Genomic DNA, 19,030 nt, shown 5'->3' with positions numbered 1-19,030 from the left:
CATTACCAAGAGGGCCTAGAGATACCTCTCCGATACTCGGAGTGACAAATCCTAATCTTGACCTATGCCAACCCAACAAACACCTTCGGAGACACCTGTAGAGCATCTTTATAATCACCCAGTTATGTTGTGACGTTTGATATCACACAAGGTGTTCCTCCGGTATTTTGGAGTTGCATAATCACATAGTTAGAGGAATATGTATAAGTCATGAAGAAAGCAGTAGCTATAAAACTAAACGATCATTATTCTAAGCTAACGGATGGGCATTGTCCGTCACATCATTCTCCTAATGATGTGAGCCGTTCATCAAATGACCACACATGTCTATGGTCAGGAAACTTAACCATCTTTGATTAATGATCTAGCCAAGTAGAGGCATACTAGGGACACTTTGCTTTATCTATGTGTGTGCTTTATCTATGTATTCACACATGTATCAAGTTTCCGGTTAATACAATTCTAGCATGAATAATAAACATTTATCATGATAGAAGGAAATATAAATAACAACTTTATTATTTCCTCTTGGGCATATTTCCTTCAGTCTCCCACTTGCACTAGAGTCAATAATCTAGATTATAGTAGTGATTCTAACACCCATGGAGTCTTGGTGCTGATCATGTTTTGCTCATGGGAGAGGCTTAGTCAATGGGTCTGCAACATTCAGATCCGTATGTATTTTGCAAATCTCTATGTCTCCCTCCTTGACTTGATCGTGGATGGAGTTGAAGCGTCTCTTGATGTGTTTGGTCCTCTTGTGAAATCTGGATTTCTTTCGCTAAAGCAATTGCTCCAGTATTGTCGCAAAAGATTTCCATTGGACCCGATGCACTAGGTATTACACCTAGATCAGATATGAACTCCTTCATTTGCTGCTTCCGAAGCAGCTATGTACTCCGCTTCACACGTAGATCCCGCCACGAGCTCTGCTTGTTACTCCACCATTCAATATAAATATGTATCCGGTTTGCGACTTAGAGTCATCCAGATCAGTGTCAAATCTTGCATCGACGTAACCATTTGCGACAAGCTCTTTGTCACCTCCATAAACGAGAAACATATCCTTAGTCAATTTCAGGTATTTCAGGATGTTCTTGACCACTGACAGTGATCGACTCCTGGATTACTTTGGTACCTCCCTGCTAAACTTATAGCAAGGCACACATCAGGTCTGGTACACAGCATTGCATACATGATAGAACATATGGCTAAGGCATAGAGAATGACTTTCATTTTCTCTCTATCTTCTGTACTGGTCGGTCATTGAGTCTGAGTCAACTTCACACCTTGTAACACAGGCAAGAACCCTTTCTTTGACTGGTCCATTTTGAACTTCTTCAAAACTTTATCAAGGTATGTGCTTTGTGAAAGTCCAATTAAGCGTCTTGATCTATCTCTATAGATCTTTATGCCTAATATATAAGCATCTTCACCGAGGTCTTTCATTGAAAAATTCTTATTCAAGTATCCTTTTATGCTATCCAGAAATTCTGTATTATTTCCAATCAACAATATGTCATCCACATATAATATTAGAAATTCTACAGAGCTCCCACTCACTTTCTTGTAAATACATGCTTGTCCAAAAGTCTGTATAAAACCATATGCTTTGATCACACTATCAAAGCGTATATTCCAACTCCGACAGGCTTGCACCAGTCCATAAATAGATCGCTGGAGCTTGCATACTTTGTTAGCACCTTTAGGATCGACAAAACCTTCTGGTTGCATCATATACAACTCTTCTTTAAGGAATCCATTAAGGAATGCAGTTTTGACATCCATTTGCCAAATTTGATAATCATAAAATGCGGCAATTGCTAACATGATTCGGACGGACTTAAGCATCGCTATGGGTGAGAAGGTCTCATCGCAGTCAACTCCTTGAACTTGTCGAAAACCTTTCGCAACAAGTTGAGCTTTGTAGACAGTAACATTATCGCCAGCGTAAGTCTTCTTCTTGAATATCCATTTATTATCTATGGCTTGTCAATCATTGGGCAAGTCAACCAAAGTCCATACTTTGTTCTCATACATGGATCCCATCTCAGATTTCATGGCCTCAAGCCATTTCGCAGAATCTAGGCTCATCTTTGCTTCCTCATAGTTCGTAGGTTCGTCATAGTTTATAACATGACTTCCAGAACAGGATTACCGTACCACGCTAGTGCGGACTGTACTCTGGTTGACCTATGAGGTTCGGTAGTAACTTGATCTTAAGTTTCATGATCATCATCATTAGCTTCCTCACTAATTGGTGTAGGAATCACTGGAACTGATTTTGTGATGAACCATTTTCCAATTCGAGAGAAGGTACAACTACCTCATCTAGTTCTACTTTCCGCCCACTCACTTCTTTTCAGAGAAACTCCTCTAGAAAGGATCCATTCTTAGCAACGTATCTTGCGTTTGGATCTATGATAGATGGTGTACCCTACAGTTTCCTTTGGGTATCCTATGAAGACACATTTCTCCGATTTGGGTTCGAGCTTATCAGGCTGAAACTTTTTCACATAAGCATCGCAACCCCAAACTTTAAGAAACGACAGCTTGGGTTTCTTGCCAAACCATAGTTCATATGGTGTCGTCTCAACAGATTTAGATGGTGCCCTATTTAATACAACTGTCTCTAAAGTATAACCCCAGAACGATAGTGGTAAATCGGTAAGAGATATCATAGATCACACCATATCTAATAAAGTACGGTTACAATGTTCGGACACACCATTATGCTGTCATGTTCCAGGTGGCGTGACTTGCGAAACTATTCCACATTGTTTCAAATGAAGACCAAACTCATAACTCAAATATTCGCCTCTGCGATCAGATCATAGAAACTTTATTTTCTTGTTACGATGATTTTCCACTTCACTCTGAATTTTTTTGAAGTTTTCAAATGTTTTGGACGTATGTTTCATTAAATAGATATACCCATGTCTGCTGAAATCATCTGTGAATGTTAGAAAATAACGATACCCGCCGCGAGCCTCAACACTCATTGGACTGCATACATCTATATGTATTATTTCCAATAAGTCAGTGGCTCGCTCCATTGTTCCGGAGAACGGAGTCTTAGTCATCTTGCCCATGAGGAATGGTTCACAAGCATCAAGTGATTCCAAAAGCCCATCAGTATGGAGTTTCTTCATGCGCTTTACACCAATATGACCTAAACGATAGTGCCACAAATAAGTTACACTATCATTATTAGCTTTGCATCTTTTAGCTTCAATATTATGAATATGTGTATCACTACGATCGAGATTCAACAAAAATAGACCACTCATTAAGGGTGCATGACAATAAAAGATATTACTCATGTAAATAGAACAACCATTATTCTCTGATTTAAATGAATAACCGTCTCGCATCAAACAAGATCCAGATATAATGTTCATGCTCAACGCTGGCACCAAATAACAATTATTCAGGTCTAAAACTAATTCCTAAGGTATATGTAGAGGTAGTGTGCCGACGGCGATCACATCGACCATGGAACCATTTCCGACGTGTATCGTCACCTCGTCCTTAGCCAATCTTTGTTTAATCTGTAGCCCCTGTTTCGAGTTGCAAATGTGAGCAACAGAACCAGTATCAAATACCCAGACGCTACTACGAGCATTAGTAAGGTACATATCAATAACATGTATATCAAATATACCTTTCACTTTGCCATCCTTCTTATCCGTCAAATACTTGGGGTAGCACTACAAGAAATATGTCAACTAGTGACCTTCTGTCAGTGACCCTGGAAGAAATGGTCATAGATTTATGACCATTTCAGACCAATTGGTCAAAAGCTGTTCGGGGGGCTCCAAACCCTAAACCATTGCGACCATTTTGGTCAGAAAGGTCGTAATTCCCTTACATGAAATGGTCATAAAACAAATAGCGCTAGTCCGTTGCCTTATTTCTAGTTGTTAACGACCAATATAGATGGTCATAGCCTTGTAAATTGTGGTGGGTTGCTATGACTAGGCGCCACCTCATCAGTTTTGCCTATGTGTCATGTCCATGTGGCAGTTTTTGCCCTAGGTTGTGAAGCAACCTATATTTCTGTCATTCCCAAAATTCCCAAAAAAATATCATAAATTCTTTGGGTCATATCTTCGTCAAATATGTAAAAACCTTCCTTGCCTAGTTCAAAAATAATTCAAAAATATTCATTTTCCTATTCTGTTCAGAACAACAGTTTGTGAAGGAAGTACCACTTTGGCATGTCCAAATAGTATCCATTTTCTACAGTGCTTTCCTATGCCCAAATAACCATCCTCCACCAAATGCCATCTCAATCCATTCATTATTTTGAGCCGAGCTTCAATATTCGTATTTATGTCCAGTGTGGTAGTTTGCAAAGCAAGTACCACCTAGGCTCCTCTTTTTGAGCTGACAATTTGTGAAGACGGTCTTCTTAGTAACTAATCATCCTCAGCCAAAACTCACGCCCATTAGCCATGTACATTTCCCGTACCGCTAATCAAACACTTGGCTGCTAATTCATGTTTGAGCATCGATCGGTCTCCTCGTGAGAATATTATGTTGTAATTTTCTTCCTAGCACCTACCTGAGGAGTGCCCAACCCACTAGACATTCCTAGGCTGCCCATAACACATGGCAACGCCACGGTCACGCGGTGACCACGTGGCAGGCATGCGAGTTTACGCGCTCTAGAGTTGGGGCCCTTGGCCACCGCCGAAACCTCGACGTATCGCCACCAAACCATGTATTTATGATTAAATAGGTACTTATGTACCTAGAAATGATTTTTGGAAAAAATAAATAGCAAACTATGAGGCAGCTGCAGTTCAAATTTGACCCACTTCCAACTGAATCAGCGGAAATTTGTCTTTTTCACGAGAGGTGGATCAAAACTTTTTACACCCAACCATTTTGTCAATTGTGCATTAAATATGTCCTAGTATTTTATAAAATTGATTTGGTCCAATTTTGCAACAATTATTTGGGAGGTCCTTCACAAAAAAACCTCCTTTTGGGCACTCGAAAAATGGAAAATGGTTTTTTCGTCCAAAGAAAATGAAAACTTCCTTAGGAAATATTGTTTTCCATTCCAAGATGCACCCTTGTGCACAGTACGAGATCATTTGAACAAACTATGCCATGAATGTGGCCATAGGATTGATCATCTGGCTTGAAAGCAATGAATCTTCACGCATGATAGCTCATTTCTGAGAACACTGTTTTAAAAAGAATTGCCGTATTACAAGTTTATTATTTTTCCTGGTAACTTGGTCATATATAATGACACAATGCGAAGGTTTTCCAATTTTTTGATTTTTTTTGAATTTTTTATGCCCGTTTCAAAATGTGGTCAAAACGGCAGGAATGACCCTTCCTAGCTAGTGGTTGAATCTTGGAATTTTTTTGGTGTTTCTCTGATTAAATAGATACTTATGTACCTAGAAATGATTTTTGTAAAAAATAAAGAGCAAACTATGAGGCAGCTGCAGTTCCAATTTGATCCGCTTCCAACTGAATCGACGGAAATTTGTCTTTTTCACGAGAGGTGGATCAAAACTTTTTACACACAACCATTTTGTTAATTATGAATTAAATATGTCTTAGTATTTTAGAAAATTGATTTGGTCCAATTTTGCAACAATTATTTGGGAGGTCCTTCACAAAAAAATATCCTTTTGGGCACTCGAAAAATGGAAAATGGTTTTTTCGTCCAAAGAAAATGAAAACTTCCTTAGGCAACATTGTTTTCCATTCCAATATGCACCCTTGTGCATAATATGAGATCATTTGAACAAACTATGCCATGGATGTGGCCATAAGATTGATTATTTGGCTTGAAAGCCATCGATCTCCACACGTGATAGCTCGTTTTTGAGAACACTTTTTTAAAAAAATTGTCGTATTACAAGTTTGTTATTTTTCCTAGGAACTTGGCCACATATAATGACACAATGCTAAGGTTTCCAAATTTTTTGATTTTTTTTGAATTTTTTTATGCCCGTTTCAAAATGCGGTCAAAACGGCGGGAATGACCGTTCCTAGCTAGTTGTTGAATCTTGTAAATTTTTTGGTGTTTGTCTGATTAAATAGATACTTATGTACCTAGAAATGATTTTTGGAAAAAATAAAGAGCAAACTATGAGGCAGCTGTAGTTCAAATTTGACCCGCTTCCAACTGAATCAGCGGAAATTTGTCTTTTTCACGAGAGGTGGATCAAAACTTTTACACCCAACCATTTTGTCAATTGTGCATTAAGTATGGCCTAGTATTTTAGTAAAATGATTTGATCCAATTTTGCAACAAATATATTATAGGTCCTTCACAAAAAACTCATTTTGGGCACTAGAAAAATGGAAAATGGATTTTTGGTCCAAAGAAAATGAAAACTTCCTTAGGCAACATTGTCTGCCATTCCAAGATGCACCCTTGTGCACAACATGAGATCGTTTGAACAAACTATGCCATGAATGTGGCCATAAGATTGATCATTTGGCTTGAAAGCCATGAATCTTCACACTTGATATCTCGTTTCTGAGAATACTTGTTTAAAATAATTGTCGTATTACAAGTTTATAATTTTTGCTGGTAACTTGGCCACATATAATGTAACTATGCGAAGGTTTTCCAATTTTTTGATTTTTTTTGAAATTTTTATGCCCGTTTCAAAATGCGGTCAAAACGGCGGGAATAACCGTTCCTAGCTAGTGGTTGAATCTTGGAATTTTTTTGTTGTTTCTCTGATGAAATAGATACTTTTGTACTTAAAAATGATTTTTTGGAAAAAATACAGAGCAAACTATGAGGCAGCTGCAGCTCAATTTTGATCCGCTTCCAACTGAATCATCAGAATTTTGTCTTTTTCGTGAGAGGTGGATGAAAACTTTTGACACCCAACCATTTGGTCAATTGTGCATAAAATGTGGCCTAATATTTTAGTAAAATGATTTGGTCCAATTTTGCAACAAATATATGGTAGGTCCTTCACAAAAAAACTCATTTTGGGCACTCGAAAAATGAATAATTGATTTTTGTGTGCAATGCAAATGAAGACCACAAAATCATCATTGTTTGAAATCCTAAGATACACATATGTGCACAATATTGGGTCATTTAAACATACAACATGAGGCTAATATGTTGAGTGTGTACCCAAAATAAGAGGGTAAAAAATATAAAAGAAACAAAAGAGAAAAAGAACAATTACATATGCTAGATTCTGATTGGTGGAACCATGTGTCAATGGATCGATGACATGGCAGACATCCATCCATCCATTACTAGCAATCCAACCGTCTATCCATATGAAGAAACCCACCGCACCAAACCCTACCTCACTCACCTCTCCTCCCTTCCTCCCGCCTGCCGCCTCCCTCTCTCTCTCCCCCCGATCCAAATCGACGCCGCCTCCCTCTCTCTCTCTCTCTCGCTTCGCGTCGCCGGCGGTGGTGCCCTCCTTCCCTCGCCCTCTCCTCCTCCCCTCCTCACGGCGCCTCCACCACGCCAGGAATCCCGGCGACCCACCCCGTCTCCGCGCTCGCCTCCGCAACAACCTCCGCTGCGCGTCCGAGTCCCATCCATGTCTGCGCCAGCTCCATCCCTGTCTCCTTTCGTGGGAGGTGACCCACACCCGGCCCCGCGGCGGGGGAGGGGCGGCGGCGGCCTCGTGTAGATCCCATCGGGACCCCGTTCGGATCATGGCGCGGACGCATGCCCAGACGCCATGACCCGTCTCCCTCCCCTCCTCTAATCAGGAAGGAGAGGCCAGATGCTGGCCATGAACTCACTCTGCCCGGGACGCCGCTCGCCATCAAGGTCACCCCCACCCCCTCTTCGATCTACTCTTCCTCCTTTCCCTTCCCTTCCCTAACGCGCACCATTTTCTTCCTCACGCGGGCAGGAGGCCGGCAACACGATGGTGATGAGGCCAGTGTTCAGCGCGGACAATCCCTGCTCGATTCGGCCAGGCTCGAGATACACCCATCCCTCGGCTCTGCTGCTTCTCCCCGACTTAGGTAAGGCACTCAAAGCCGTCTTCCACTCTCTCTGCTCGAGCGTGCCAGTCACACCTAACTAGACTACATCAAGAAGGTCCTCGGCGAGCAGGAGCAGCACATGGTCAATTGCTTAGGCCAATACATCTTACACTGTTTGCCTAGCTAGGTGTAGAACACATTGCTAATTGTGTGCAAGTTCAGTAAAATATTGCTGGATCTGCTGGACTGAACTACATCCACGTACATAATCAAGACAAACCCTAGACCGCCCGCAGAAGAAGTGCGAAAAAAATTATATGAACAACCTAGATCCAATTCGATGTGCAATCATATAATATACTCCAAGCATCACAAGGTACACTGCAAAATGGTCTATACTCTTTTTTGAACTAGGGGACTCTGACCGAAGTGGGCTAACTGAAACCGATTTCCGTTGCCATCATACAGCATGTGGTCTATACTCTTTTCTGAACTCAGTGACTTAGATTGAAGTGGTGCTAACTGAAACTGATTTCCACTGTGTTTCACATGCTGAGCAACGACAGATATAAGAGCGTGTGGCACCACGCCGTGGTGAACTCAGACAGGCCGAGGATGTCCATCGCCTCCTTCCTCTGGGCCATGGTGCTGCTTCTCCCCGACTTAGGTAAGGCACTCAAAGCCACCATGGGCACACCCTCTTCTCCTAGGTTTCGTCTGGTGAACCATCGGTGTTAATTACTACTGCTCATGAGCCTTGCAGTATCGGTAGTGATTCTGGGAATTTATGTACTGATGTGCTACTACTTTTAGAATTATTGCCTGGTGTATGTCTGAACAGTATTGATGTGTTTGCAGTGCGTGAGTGTTTTTCTTTTTCTTTTTTGACAGCTTGTTTGTGGTGCATGAATCTATACTGCTCTTCTTGGTTATCGTATAGTCTAGTAGTATATATCCATTTGCTGTTACTGGATTCCATGTCTAGTGTTTTTTACTGTTCAGATGCTTTCATCCATTCCGGCTGTACTTTATGTGCATACTTTTTCTACTAGCGAATTCTCTGTAGGAAGTAGTTCAGGCTGCTGTGATGCGAAAATGAGACATATGTGGCATTGACATTTTTTAAGATTGCATGTTGTAGCTAATTTACCTGTTGATCAAATATACACCTCCATATCCCTGCAAGTAATATTTACATCCCTGCATATATCTGCATATCATCCATTGTGATCGTACTTTATGTGCATAGCTGTTCTACTAGCAAATGCTCTGTAGAAATTAGTTCAAGCTTGTTATGATGTTAAAATGAGACATATGTGGCATTGTCACTTTTTAAGCATGTATGCAAAGCTAATTTACCTTTTGGTCAAGCAGCAATGTGTATTACAAGTTCTGAGCTGAGATTTCTGTGTATTCAGAATATCAAGAACCTGAACAACAAGGGCAAAGTGGAAGGCACCTCTAGTCGACAACCCAGGTAACCTGAGCTTACGCACTGCTATACTTTCTTTCGAAATTATTCGGTGAAAATTCAAAGCTTATGCAGTTTTATCCCCTATTGTTGCAGAGTACAAGGATTAATATTGCATCTATGCTTTTGACAACTTGAAGTACATAAGCGCTGAGCTGTGGCGGGTTAGGTTATTGCTATGAAGTTCAGTGACTTGCACATCGCTGCATTATGTTCTTTTTACTTCAAGAGCTACAGTGCTCTCATACTATCATTGCATTGCCTGTTGTTCTTGCTGCATACCTATATCTCAAGTATTTTAGATTTCCTGCTAGTTGCATATCTGCACTTCACTGTACGTACGTCGTGTTGGATCTCAGTCCAGAATCCAGATCCATAGCTTGTACTGTAACTAATGTGTCATGCGTTTTATGGCAGCAACAGCAGCTAGCAGGAGCAATTCTCTTGTTGGTATGCATGTATGCCTCTGCTTTGGTCTTACTGCATGTGAGCTCGGTTGTGTCCGTTGACGCAGTGTATCTATTCTGTTCCTATAGATTTAGGGTGGGGGAGGGGGGATCTTTACCCACTTAAATTACTTTTATGTGCTCATCGAATTGGATGGTTGCTCTGGTGTGAATCGTACTAGTATGCACTAGCAGCAATCTGTGAATGTTTGCTACTGGAAAATCCTCAATATCTTTTCCAGTTATGCTTCCTGCTAAGGAATGGTTGCTCCTTTCATCATTGTGGTCGCCCGTGCTGTATCATCATCAGATCCCGTGTCTGTATTTTGTCTTGCTCGACGAGTTATCCAGCAATACTAGTGCATAGTAGAAAATCATCATAGATCCTGGCTGTAACCTGCTTTCGTGCTTGTGACTTTGGCCTTCATGATTTTGTGGGGATGTGGTACCAGACTAGAGGGTAGAGGCTGACGATTTCTTGCTATTTCAGTCAAGTGTTGTTCTCGGTGGAGTTGCTCCTCCAGTGCGCTTTTTGAGCTGCTCGGAGCCATGCTGTCAGAGCTCTTCATCAACTGGACCATCTACACCAACAAGTCACCGTACATACACTGAGCCATAATTCTTTTGTGTCGTTATTCCATGTGTCAAGTCGAATGATACTCTTATTATAGTGCCCCGATGCAAGTTTCTGAATTATGCCTCGCGAGTTGGGATATCTTGCAAATGCTTTAACTTTTAGACTCGAAACTGTTCCCTTTTATGTTTGATTCAACTTACTCTCGTTATAATGTATTGTGTAGTTGTTGTTTCAAACTGTTTTGCTACAAGTACCATAATTTGCATTGAAGATATTGTATTCTGTTGCTGTATCATTGTTTAATAAAACCACAGCATGAGGCTCACATGAGATATCCACATGTTTCTGTGTTGTTTGATTCAAGCTTACTCTCATTATAATGTATTCTGTTGCTGTTTTGCTACAAGCTGTGGGTTGATTTGATAACAGGAGTTTCCTTGTCCTGGTCCTATACTGCATTTTGACTCCTATGTTTCTGTGCGCGTGTGTTTAATTGATGTTGTTTCAACTTTGAACTGCTTCTGCATATGGCCTATACTGCAATTGAGATTTAAATTTGTGGTTGTTCCTCTTTTACAGATGCTCAAGTGTGAAGTGTGAAGCAAGTGTCAAGCCGTGAAGTGTGAAGCCGTCAAGTTCTACTTAGTGAAGAGTAGCATATTGTAGCATATATGTGTTGTAAAGATTGTAATAGATTTATTTAGTGGTATATTTGATGAAATTTATGTGTTCCTTTTGATTATGTATGTGATCTGAAAACTTGTGAAATGGAAACTTGACCAATGGGTCCACTTATGAAAATAATCTGTCAAATTTGTACATTTCCGACATGTGGGACCAATTTGAGAGATGATCATGACAAGTGGGACCCATCTGACTAGTGGGACTAGCTTGAATATATAATGGCTGAAAATAGAGAAGCAATAAATAATAAAAGGCCACGGGCCAACAATAAAAAAGCTACAACGTTGGGCTTGGCCCATGAAGCCGACCAGAATTAACAAGGAAAAAAATAATAGAAGGCCGAATTAATGGGCTCGGCCCATGTAAAACACCTAATCGGACTGGGCTGATTCTTGTACCACATCAGATTGCCACGTCGGATGCCTACGTGGCCTGAGGAGGCTGCTAGTGACCAAAACAAAATAGTAGGCCTATTTTGGTCGTAAACGTCTACGACCTTCTCACAGAGAAGGTCGTTAATTTCAGTTTACGACCGCCAGCTTTTGACCTTCTGTTTTTGGTCACAAAAAGGTCGCAAATGAAAAACAATGACCTTTCAGTGACCAATAGTCAAGGTCACAAATTGACATATTTCTTGTAGTGTAGTTCCGCTTCCACTAACCAGTCCCTTTGCACTAGAAGCACTCAGTTTCAGGCTTAGGTCCAGACTTGGGCTTCTTCCCGGGAGTAGCAACTTGCTTGATATTCTTCTTGAAGTTCCCCTTCTTCCCTTTACCCTTTTTCTTGAAACTAGTGGTCCTGTTAACTATCAACACTTGATGCTCCTTCTTGATTTCTACCTCCACAGCCTTAAGCATTGCAAAGAGCTCGAGAATTTTCTTTTCCATCCCTTGCATATTATAGTTCATCACGAAGCCTTTATAGCTTGGTGGCAGTGATTGAAGAACTTTGTCAATAACACTATCATCCGGAAGATTAACTCCCAGCTGAGTCAAGTGGTTATGGTACCCAGACATTTTGAGTATGTGTTCACTGACAGAACTGTTCTCCTCCATCTTGCAGCTATAGAAATTGTTGGAGACTTCATATCTCTTAACTCGTGCATTTGCTTGAAATATTAACTTCAACTCTTGGAACATCTCATATGCTCCATGACGTTCAAAACGTCTTTGAAGTCCCGATTCTAAGCCGTAAAGCATGGCACACTGAACTATCAAGTAGTCATCAGATTTAGCTTGCCAGACGTTCGTAACGTTCTGAGTTGCTCCTGCAGCAGCCTTGCACCTAGAGGTGCTTTCAGGACGTAATTCTTCTATGCAACAATGAGGATAATCCTCAAGTTATGGACCCAGTCCGTGTAGTTGCTACCATCATCTTTCAACTTAGCTTTCCCTAGGAATGCATTAAAATTCAAGGGAACGGTAGCACGGGCCATTGATCTATGACAACATAGATATGCAAAAACTATCAGGACTAAGTTCATGATAAATTAAAGTTCAATTAATCATATTACTTAAGAACTCCCACTTAGATAGACATCCCTCTAGTCATCTAAATGATCACGTGATCCATATCAACTAAACCATGTCAGATCGTCATGTGAGATGGAGTAGTTTTCAATGGTGAACATCTCTATGTTGATCATATCTACTATATGATTCACATTCGACCTTTCGGTCTCAGTGTTCCGAGGCCATATCTGCATATGCTAGGCTCGTCAAGTTTAACCTGAGTATTCTGCATGTGCAAAACTGTCTTACACCCGTTGTATGTGAACGTAGAGCTTATCACACCCGATCATCATGTGGTGTCACGGCACGATGAACTGTAGCAACGGTGCATACTCAGGGAGAACACTTATACCTTGAAATTTAGTGAGGGATCATCTTATAATGCTGTCGCCATACTAAGCAAAATAAGATGAATAAAAGATAAACATCACATGCAATCAAAATATGTGACATGATATGGCCATCATCATCTTGTGCCTTTGATCTCAATCTCCAAAGCACCGTCATGATCTCCATCTTCACCGGCTTGAAACCTTGATCTCCGTCGTAGTGTCTTTGTCGTCTCATGAACTATTGCTTCTACAACTATCGCTACCGCATAGTGATAAAGTAAAGAAATTACATGTAGATTGCATTTCTCATACAATAAAGCGACAACCATAAGGCTCCTGCCAGTTGCCGATAACTTTTACTCCCTCCGTCCGAAAAAGCTTGTCCCTCAAATGAATGTATCTAGCACCAAGTTAGTGCTAGATACATCCATTTGAGGAACAAGCTAGGGACAAGCTTTTTCGGATGAAGGGAGTACAAAACATGATCATCTCATACAATAACTTATATCACATCATGTCTTGACCATATCACATCACAACATGCCCTACAAAAACAAGTTAGACGTCCTCTACTTTGTTGTTGCAAGTTTTGCGTGGCTGCTACGGGCTTCTAGCAAGAACCATTCTTACCTATGCATCAAAACCACAACAATTTTTTGTTAAGTGTGTTGTTTTAACCTTCAACAAGGACCGGCCGTAGTCAAATTCGATTCAACTAAAGTTGGAGAAACAGACACCCGCCAACCACCTTTATGCAAAACAAGTTACATGTCTGTCAGTGGAACCAGTTTCATGAACGTGGTCATGTAAGGTTGGTCCTGGCCGCTTCATCCAACAATACCGCCGACTCAAAATAAGACGTTGGTGGTAAGCAGTATGACTATTATCACCCACAACTCTTTGTGTTCTACTCGTGCATATCATCTACGCATAGACCTGACTCTGATGCCACTGTTGGGGAACGTATTATGCAATTTCAAAAAAATTCCTACGATCACGCAAAATCTATATAGGAGATGCATAGCAACGAGAGGGGAAGAGTGTGTCCACGTACCCTCGTAGACCGAAAGCGGAAGCGTTAGGTTAACGCGGTTGATGTAGTCGAACGTCTTCACGATCCAACCGATCTAGTAACTGATACGTCTCCAACGTATCTATAATTTTTGATTGCTCCATGCTATATTATCTACTGTTTTGGTCATTATTGGGCTTTATTATCCACTTTTATATTATTTTTGGGACTAACCTATTAAACGGAGGCCCAGCACAGAAGTGCTGTTTTTTTGCCTGTTTTAGGGTTTCGAAGAAAAGGAATATCAAACGGAGTCCAAACGGAATGAAACCTTCGGGAACTTGATTTTCTCAACAAACAAGACCCGGGAGACTTGGACCCTACATCAAGAAAGGAAACAGGAGGCCACGAGGTAGGAGGGCGCGCCCACCCCCACCAGGCGCACCCTCCACCCTCGTGGGCCCCTTGTTGCTCCACCGACGTACTCCTTCCTCCTATATATATCCACGTACCCCTAGACGATCAGATATGGAGCCAAAAACCTAATTCCACCGCCGTAACTTTCTATATCCACGAGATCCCATCTTGGGGCCTGTTCCGGAGCTCCGCTGGAGGGGGCATCGATCACGGAGGGCTTCTACATCAACACTATAGCCTCTCTGATGAAGTGTGAGTAGTTTACCTTAGACCTTCGGGTCCATAGTTAGTAGCTAGATGGCTTCTTCTCTCTTTTTGGATCTCAATACAACGTTCTCCCCCTCTCTTGTGGAGAACTATTCAATGTAATCTTCTTTTTGCGGTGTGTTTGTTGAGACCGATGAATTGTAGGTTTATGATCAAGTCTATCTATGAATAATATTTGAATCTTCTCTGAATTCTTTTATGTATGATTGGTTATCTTTGCAAGTCTCTTCGAATTATCAGTTTGGTTTGGCCTACTAGATTGATCTTTCTTGCAATGGGAGAAGTGCTTAGCTTTGGGTTCAATCTTGCGGTGTCCTTTCCCAGTGACAGTAGGGGCAGCAAGGCACGTATTGTATTGTTGCCATCAAGGATAACAAGATGGGGTTTTCTTCATATTGCATGAGTCTATCCCTCTACATCATGTCATCTTGCTTAAGGCGTTACTCTGTTTTTAACTTAATACTCTAGATGCATGTTGGATAGCGGTCGATGAGTGGAGTAATAGTAGTAGATGCAGGCAGGAGTCGGTCTACTTGTCTCGAACGTGATTCCTATATACATGATCATACCTAGATATTCTCATAACTATGCTCAATTCTGTCAATTGCTCAACAGTAATTTGTTCACCCACCATAGAATACTTATGCTCTCAAGAGAAGCCACTAGTGAAACCTATGGCCCCCGGGTCTATCCTTATCATATTGATCTCCTACTACTTAGTTATTTCCTTTTCTATTTACTTTGCCTTTATTTTACTTTCCATCTTTTATCATAAAAATACCAAAATTATTATCTTATCATATCTATCAGATCTCACTCTCGTAAGTGGCCTCTTATAGGGATTGGACACCTCTATTTGTGTTGGTTGCGAGGATTTATTTGTTTTGTGCAGGTGCGAGGGACTCGCGCATAGCCTCCTACTGGATTGATACCTTGGTTCTCAAAAACTAAGGGAAATACTTACGCTACTTTGCTGCATCATCCCTTCCTCTTCGGGGAAAATCAACGCAGTGCTCAAGAGGTAGCAGTAACGAACGTACGACACCTCTGAGTTCAGCACACGTTCAGCTCGATGACGTCCCTCGAACTCTTGATCCAGCAGAGGATCGAGGGAGAGTTTCATCAGCACGACAACATGGTGACGATGACCGTGATGTGATCCACACAGGGCTTCGCCTAAGCACTACGACACTATGAATGGAGGAGTAAACTGTGGAGGGGGCACCGCACACAGCTAAGAGAATAACTTTTGTGCTTTGGGGTTCTCCCTGCTCTCGTATATAAAGGAGGGGAGGAGGAGGCCGTCCACCAAGGGGCGTGCCAAGGGGGGAGTCCTACTAGGACTCCACTCCTAGTAGGATTCGGCCCCCTTTTTTCCTTTCTCATGGAGGGGAAAGAGGGAGAGAGGGAGAGGGAGAGGTAAAGTGGAAAGGGGGCCGCACCCCCTCCCCCTTGTCCAATTCGGACTCCCTTGGGGCTGCCACCCTGCAGGCTCCCCTCTCTTTCTCCCCTATGGCCCATCAAGGCCCATTACTTTCCCGGGGGGTTCCGGTAACCCCTCGGTACCCCGATAAATATCCGAAACAAGGTTGTCAGAATCGCGATTATGTTGTATGATTCTACGACTTTACGATCCAAATTAACCTCTTTGATTCTAAGATTTTGGTACATATAATCTATGTTTCTACGATCCTAATAGTGAAGATTCTATGATTTGCGATTCTACCATCGGAACTCCGATCCGATTCAGGATCACGATTCTGACAACCTTGATCCGAAATGTCCCAAAACTATTCTGGTGTCTGAATACCTTCATCCAATATATCAATCTTTACCTCTCGACTATTTCGAGACTCCTCGTCATGTCCGTGATCTCATCCTGGACTCCGAACAATCTTCGGTCACCAAAACACATAACTCATAATACAAATCGTCATCGAACGTTAAGCGTGTGGACCCTACGGGTTCGAGAACTATGTAGACATGACCGAGACACATCTCCGATCAATAACCAACGGCGGAACTTAAATGCTCATATTGGTTCCTACATATCCTACGAAGTTCTTTATCGGTCAAACCGCAATAACAACATACGTTATTCCATTTGTCATCGGTATGTTACTTGCACGAGATTCGATCATCGGTATCCTCATACCTAGTTCAATCTCGTTACTGGAAAATCTCTTTACTCGTTCCGTAATGCATCATCCCATAACTAACTCATTAGTCATATTGCTTGCAAGGCTTGTAGTGATGTGCACTACCGAGAGGGCCCAGAGATACCTCTCCGATACTCGGAGTGACAAATCCTAATCTTGACCTATGCCAACCCAACAAACATCTTCGGAGACACCTGTAGAGCATCTTTATAATCACCCAGTTACGTTGTGATGTTTGATAGCACACAAGGTATTCCTCTGGTATTCGGGAGATGCATAATCTCATAGTCAGAGGAATGTGTATAAGTCATGAAGTAAGCAGTAGCAATAAAACTAAATGATCATTATGCTAAGCTAACGGATGGGTCTTGTCCATCACATCATTCTCCTAATGATGTGACCCCGTTTATCAAATTACAACACACATTCTATGGTCAGGAAACTTAACCATCTTTGATTAACGAGCTAGCCAAGTAGAGGCATACTAGGGACACTTTGTTTTGTCTATGTATTCACACATGTATCAAGTTTCCGGTTAATACAATTCTAGCATGAATAATAAACATTTATCATGATATAAGGAAATATAAATAACAACTTTATTATTGCCTCTAGGGCATATTTCCTTCAATGGGTCGTGTCCGGGCAGTTTCTGGGATGCGGTGGCCGTGCGCCCAATGCGCGGCCGCATCCTGTCCGCATACATTTTTCTTTGCAAGTCCATAACTTTTTTTCGTCATTGATTTTTGATACATGGGAATACATCACCAAAGTTTGACTAGAAAAGCAAGACCAAAGAAATCAAGAACCACAAGATAACATTTTAGAAGATATCCAACTTCCAGAACTGTTCATGTAAGTTGGATTAGTGCCTTCTCGTTCACTCATTGTTGATGTGCGGAGGCTCGATCTTGCGTGCTTCTTTCTTCGCGTGTAAAGAACTAGACGTTGCTTCCTCACATCTAGTCTCATGTCTAGCCTCTATTATAGCAACAAGTGCACTAGTCTTATCTCTAGCCTCTATGCTAGCTAAAAATGCACGAACATCTACCAAATTGCGCTCTATCAATATATCGATGTACTCTTCTTTCCAATACCAAAACTTGCATCCATTCTACACAATAAAATGTTAAGTTAGCACAACTAGTCAAATTCGAGAGCACAACCGAAGCTAAAGTAGAACATACCCCGTCGTTTAAGCACTTGATGAACACCCATCCGGAATGTTCCGACATTGTAAACACGCGGCATGACCTTCTTTGGGCAGTCATCGTATTAATGAGTGGCAATGGTGCGTCGACGTGCTTTTGGGCTAGCACCGAGCCCGGCCGACCGCCATTCGTGTATCTGCCGGCGGACCACCGATGGTGTAGATCCGAGTGGCTAGAGGAGGAGCCACTACCTGCATGCAGCCTTGCGGCCTTGCCGGGGACTTCCGGCCCGATGCCCGACCAGTCCATGACGCGACGCGGCCTCCCACAACCGGGCGAGCTCAAGACCGACCGGATTCGCAACAAATCCAGCCGCGGGATGCGCAAATCAGGCGGCCATGGTTGGGTAACTCCGGGGCGTCGAGGGGAAGGGGCTGGGCGAGCGTGCGTCCGAGCTGCACAGCTGCAATGGCAGTGGCGGCGGCGGCGAGGGGCAGAGTGGAGAAGAGTGGAGGGGGTGCGGCTGGAGGGGGGAGGGGGTGGATAGAAAAAGGGGTCCCTGTGCCACCGACGAGCGGGCTAGGGGAGGACACGCGCACACGGCCCGCCCGTCCGCGTGCTGTCTGCTTCACCCCAAAAGCGGCCCAAACTTGGGCCGGGGATGGGTCGAAAGTGGATAGAAAACGGACAAAAATCCGTTTGCGTCCGCACGCTGGGCCGTCTGGTTTGTCCGTTTTATCCCAAACGAACGGGGCCGGACGGGATGGGGTCGCGCGCTGGAGTTGGCCTTAGTCTCTGAACTCATCAGCAAACTCCAGCGTCGGACAGGCGGCAAACTATTTCACTATTTGTTTACCCTTTTTTTATTTTGATGATTTCACGAAATACTTTCAACTATCAGCGCAAACCATTTTCAAGTATACATACATGAAATAATCTAAGAAGCTATATGAACAAAACTATAAGTTTGACGAAATATTTTCTCTTGGTCTATTAATTTCCTAATATTTCATTTATTAAAGATAACTCAATTTTATTTTTATTCAT

This window comes from Triticum dicoccoides, chromosome 3A (genome assembly GCF_002162155.2).
Source record: "Triticum dicoccoides isolate Atlit2015 ecotype Zavitan chromosome 3A, WEW_v2.0, whole genome shotgun sequence".
NCBI classification, from domain to species: domain Eukaryota; kingdom Viridiplantae; phylum Streptophyta; class Magnoliopsida; order Poales; family Poaceae; genus Triticum; species Triticum dicoccoides.
The sequence above is the reverse complement of the archived record's forward strand: the minus strand, read 5'-3'. Positions refer to the sequence as shown.